The sequence below is a fragment of the Octodon degus genome, unplaced genomic scaffold, assembly GCF_000260255.1.
Source record: "Octodon degus isolate 3935 unplaced genomic scaffold, OctDeg1.0 scaffold00063, whole genome shotgun sequence".
Classification (NCBI taxonomy): Eukaryota; Metazoa; Chordata; class Mammalia; order Rodentia; family Octodontidae; genus Octodon; species Octodon degus.
The window spans coordinates 10,782,045-10,787,803 of NW_004524639.1; the positions used below are offsets into that span (position 1 = coordinate 10,782,045).

The 5,759-nt window shown below is 36.8% G+C and overlaps 1 pseudogene; it reads left to right on the top strand.

The window, feature by feature from the left end:
- Positions 1-5,759, top strand: part of LOC101589026 — an 8,583-nt pseudogene that overhangs the window by 2,562 nt on the left and 262 nt on the right.

Consider the following 5,759-nt stretch of genomic DNA (forward strand, 5'->3'; position numbering starts at 1 on the left):
AAGAAGAAGAAGAAGAAGAAGAAGAAGAAGAAGAAGAAGAAGAAGAAGAAGAAGAAGAAGAAGAAGAAGAAGAAGAAGAAGAGAAACTCAAGTTTTGCTTCAAATCATGGGGCTAACCCCAGAATCTCATTTTGTCCCTCCTCCTATGTCTCCATCCTCCAAATCTGTGAGCCCACCAAGCAAAACTAAAAGCCAAGACTCTGGAGATGGTGCTGTGGGATCTAGGATATTGCATTGGGATACAGATCCATCAATTTTTCACTTTGCTCAGATTTTGATTTGGGACAAGAACCAATTAATCTTGGAATGGCCAAAATTACACAAATTGACTTTTTTCCTTGAGAAATCATCACATATACCAAGGACACTCAGATTCCAGTGATGACCCAACCCAAAGAAGATGAAGAGGGAGAAGACGATGTGTGACTCCTAAGCCACCTACTGAGTCTGAAGAAGAGAAAACGTCTAAAAAGGATGAAGAAAATGATGGTAAAGCTCCCCTTCATGAGATGACTGGAGAAGAGAAACAACAAATCTTACACTCAGGAATTTATAAGTTTCTTTGACCATTATACATGAATTATAGAAAGAGCACCTTTTGAACAAATTAACATCTTTGACTACAGTGGGAGATCTCTGGAAGATAAAGAAGGAAAGATTCAAGCAAGTGCTAAACTATCATTAAATTGACAATTTTTTGATGAATGGTCAAAGCATTGTTAGTTGTTTGGATAGATCATCTCGTAAACACAATTGCGGATTCCTATTATAATAATAATGAAAATGCTCCTCATGAGCCTGATGGTGTGGCCCTTGCATGGAATATGAAATAAAAAAAAGACCCCAGAGTTTGTGTTACACTGCCAATCAGCTGTGATGTCTGCTAAGTATGCAAAATTTCATCCAAATTTTGTTGTTGTGTACATATTCAGGCCAAACTGTGCTTTAGGATAACTCTAGCAACAAAAGAACTCTGGTGCAAAGAACAATACTGTCGGCTGCTGCACAGACATACCCTGTCTATTGTGCAAATGTTGTCAGAACACATAATGCACTTAATCTGATTAACAACACTACTGATAGAAGATTTTGCTAATGGAGTCTGGACATGCTTTCTCATCTGCAGGATAGCATGGAGTTGGTTCAAGGACAGTCAAAGGCAGTAGCTGTGAAATCTATGTCCTTCCCTGTGGGAGATGGCAACAACACTGTTGTTAGGAGTAAAGAAGACTCTGCGTACACAGCATCCTGCCATGGAAGCAAAGCTGGAATCAGTGAGCTGTCTGAGGGACACCAAGGACCAATCACTGGTATCCAGTGTGGTGCAGCTGTTGGAGCAGTAGTCTTCTCATATCTTTTTGTCACATCTTCATTTGACTGGACAATAAAACTTTGCACAACTAAGAATAACAAGCCACTGTATTCATTTGAAGATAATTCAGACTATATTTATAATGTTATATGGTCACCCACCCACCCAGCCCTTCTTGCCTGTGTGGATAGCATGGGGAGAACGGATTTATGGAATCTGAGCAATGACACAGAGTTACCAAATGTCAGCCTTTCTGTGGAGAGTAATGCTGCTCTCAATCATATAAGATGGACCCATTCTGGAAGAGAGATCACTGTGGACAACTCTGAAGGACAGATTGTTATATATAACGTGGGACAGCAGATTGCTGTTCCCCAAAATGATGAATGGGCACGGTTTGTTTTCATTGGTTTTTTTTAGATTTATTTATTTTTTTGTTTTGTTTCATTCTGTTTTTAATTCAACTTGCAATACTGCATTTCCAAGAAAAATGAACCATTTTCCACAAGAAATTTAAATAAAATCATACCAAGATACACAAAAATGAAATTCTCCAAAACTTATTATAAAGAAAAAAATCATTAAACTTACACATAAAAATATTAGCTATGGCAGAACAAAATTAAATAGCATCTTATTCCACATTAGAAAGAAAAAAAGGACCAAGGGCATAAGAAACTAGACTAGTTAAAGGACTGAAAGAAAAAAAAGATCTGTAACTTTTGAATTTTATACTTAGCAAACATACCTTTGAAAACTAAAAGATTTTCTAGTAATACAAACTTGAAATATTTTAATACCTCCAGAAGTAGCATATAGGAAATGACCAAGAACATAATTCAAAAGGAAAGAGAAGTTGCAGTATACTCCAGAATAGACAATAAAGAGCTCTCCATATGATAGTTATGCAGGACTATACAAAATACATCAGATGAACCCTTATTTAAAGGTCATGGAATATTTCTATGGACAGTACCAGTCTTATGTTGGGTTATATATGTGTTTTTTCATATATATGTGTGTGTATTCATGTATAAAAGACAGGGAAAAAGTGATATAAGGTCAACAGAAAATGGAAATATACTTTTTAAAGTTTCTAATACTAGAAGAAGATATCATACAATGTTTTTAAATAAATTGTAAGTCAAAGATATATTATAAATCTTAGAACAAAAATTAAGATTAAGCAATATTCAGAAAATCAAGTGTTTAAAAACAATTGAACTAAGAAAAAGTTTCTATGATAGTAAAGAAGTACTAAGAGTAAAACATAACATAAATACTGGAATGACAAATAAATGACCAGCACGTCCAACAGTTTGAGGATAGGATATCACACAAAGTTCTAGTGTGTTGTGGAAATGCATAATGACCATGACAGTTACTGGTGGGCTGGTGTCACTTGTGGGACTGAGCTACAGCTATTTCTTTGAAATCCACCCTGTAGACCCAGATGGAATCATGACACATAGGGTGGAAGAGAAGTCCATTTGTAGAGTGTGCTGATGGAAATATTTTAATTCTGTACACAAAAGGATAACTGAAAGACTACTATTGTACACCTCTTACTCCCTGTGTTTAATTGTTTGCCCATTTGGTAGATACTTTCCATTCACATTCATGGGGCTGTGATCAATTTGTTCCCTCTCTAGAATATCATTTAGTAGTCGGTGTAGGATTGGCTTTGTCATCATGAAATTTTTAGTTGTTTTTTTTCATGGAAGTATTTCAATTCTCCATTATACTTGAAAGACAGTTTTACAGGATATATCAGTCTGGGTTGGAATTTATTTTCTTGCAAGACTTGTAGTTCGGGGCTGGAGAGATGGCTCAGTGGTCTAAAGCACCTGCTTAGAACAGGCTTAGCAAAGCATTAGGGACCGCGGTTCAATCCCCCAGCACCACATGCCAGCCCCGCCCCCTGGTGGGCTGAGCTGGCCACACACACCACACACACTCTCTCTGTCTCTCTCTCTGTCTCTCTCTCTCTCTCTCTCAAATAAATAAAATTAAAAAAAAAAAAGACTTGTAGTTCTTTGCCCCATGCTCTTCTTGACTTGTTGGTTTGTGAAGAGAAATCTGCCATTATTCTGAGGGGTTTTCCTTTAAATGTGATCTGTTTCTTTTCTTTAGTGGATTTTAGTATACTGTTCCTATGCTGAATATCTGGAATCTTGATTATTATGTGTCTGGGTGTGGTTTTCTTTGGGTTGATACTATTTGCAGTTCTCTATGCTTCGGTTGTGTGAATGTCAGATTGTTGCCCCATATTTGGGAAGTTTTCTGCTATTACTTCTGTCCATATTCTTTTTATATCATTTGTATTGACTCCTTCCTTCTCATTGATGCCTATTAGTCTCACATTGTTCATCTTTGCATCGTCTTGCAGGTATTGAATTACTTTTTCCTGCATCCTAGTTGTTTTAAAGAGATCTTTTCTTACTTTTTCACTAACTGCAATGGTGTCTTTAAGGTCAGAAAGTCTATATTCACTTTCCCTCAAACGGTTTTGCCAGCTTGTGATTGAGGTTTTAATTTCTTGTATATCACTTTAAATCTGATTCATACATTGTATTTATTTCCTATATTGTTTATTCATGGGTTCTACCATTTTATATTCTGCTCTATTTTTTATCAGTGTATTCTTTAAAAGTACTTAGTAATTCTTTGATTATAGTTATCACTGCATTTTTTAGTTCAAAAATTATTTCTGATCCGATTTCTTCTATACATTTCTGCAGTTGTTTCTTTACTTTCAACACTACTATTTCAGAGATTGCAGGTGTGTGATTTCCAGTTTCCTCTATGTTATTGTCTTCTGCAGTTGTACTGCGTGGACTCGGGCCTGAGATGCATTTTGTTTCTTCTCTGTCATTTTTTATACCACTGTCTTCTGACTTTTGGTGTAGAGATTAGATAGAGTTATTACCTTAGCATAGGGTTCAGATCTACAAAGTTCAGATTCCTCCAGATGGGTGTTGCTTGGATCTGGCTGAGGTCTGACTGCTGTGCTACACTTCTTCCTGCTGCAGCTGTTGGAGTTGAACCCTTTGTGTCACTCTGGCAAGATGTACTGCTCCTGAATCAGCTGTGTGAGTCTTGCCTCTACCCTTTTCACAGGGAGTTATGCTGAAGGGTTCCATGCTGGGCCTGCACTCTGGGTTTAATGAGGGTCAAGTGGGCCCCAGGCAGTCTCATTCACACTCCAAGCCTGCACTGTGGGTCGATTCAGCATCCAGCGGCCTCTGGTCATCTAACTCATCAATGAGCACGGTTTGGCGGAACACTTGCAGAAATTAATGCAAACCGAGCTGACGAAGAAGCAGCTGCCCGAAAACCTGCTTAGTTCCTGGAAAGAGGAGTTCTGTTAGTAGATTTGCGGAAAACACTTAAGTAGATTGTAAGACTACTTGCATGCTTCTTTCTGAGTGATAATTAAAAATTTCATGGATTAATCTGTGGATTTAACTCAGCAAAAAAAGAAAGGAAAGAAAAATAAGTAATAAATGCAAATAAGAGACAAGAAAAAAAATTCATAGGACTGTCCTGGTACAATGTTGTATATGGTTAGATTTCTAATTTTGTGTAAAAAATTGTAATTGTTTATTTTTAGTTCTATTATTATTTTTTATTTTTTTCACATTCAATAGGTTTTTTAAGTTCAAAATATCAATGGTTGATGGAAAATACCTGTTCCATGATATGCCTAATGTGTTTGATATTCAGACAGTGTTGTTAAGCTCAATTGCCTATGCCTTACAGTAATAATATAATTAAGCTTGTCTTCTGGAGGGTTAACAACTCAAGTTTGCAGACCAAAAAATTACAGAATAAAAAGGGCTGCAAGGATAGACATTTTGACCCTACCCCTTCAAGGTCAGTGGGGACTCAGGATATAAAGAGAACCTGTAGTGTAACATCCTCTAACTCAGTAGTGTCCCAAATTTTCTGATCAAGGAGATTGTGCTACCACAGATGAAAGTGGTTGAAGATGTATAGTGTGCCTAAGGAGAGTTGTCTAGAGAGAAAACAGTCTCTCAAGGTTTCAAAGGTAGCAAATTGGTTAAGAAACAGCCATGATTCATCCAGATGGCTGACACTCACAAAGGATCTACAAACTGCTGTATATGGTTGCAGGGTAAACCTGTGGAGATTTGACTGACCTTGCCAGATGAAAAGTTTCATTTTTTTGTTATATATGTCTTGCGTTATCTTGGTCTTAACCATCCAAAAGAAAAATCTAAAGACAAGGTAGAAAAAGTAAAGCCATATTAATATGCTGTTCTCTAAAAGGCTCAAGTCAACAACTTCTGATATTGCCAGTCCTGCAGATAACCCACTACTATTATGGGCTACTGGACCATATTGAATTACTTTGCTGATTTCATGCACCTACAATATTTGAATGATGATGGAATACCCATCTCTGACAAAACTAAACAAAAAA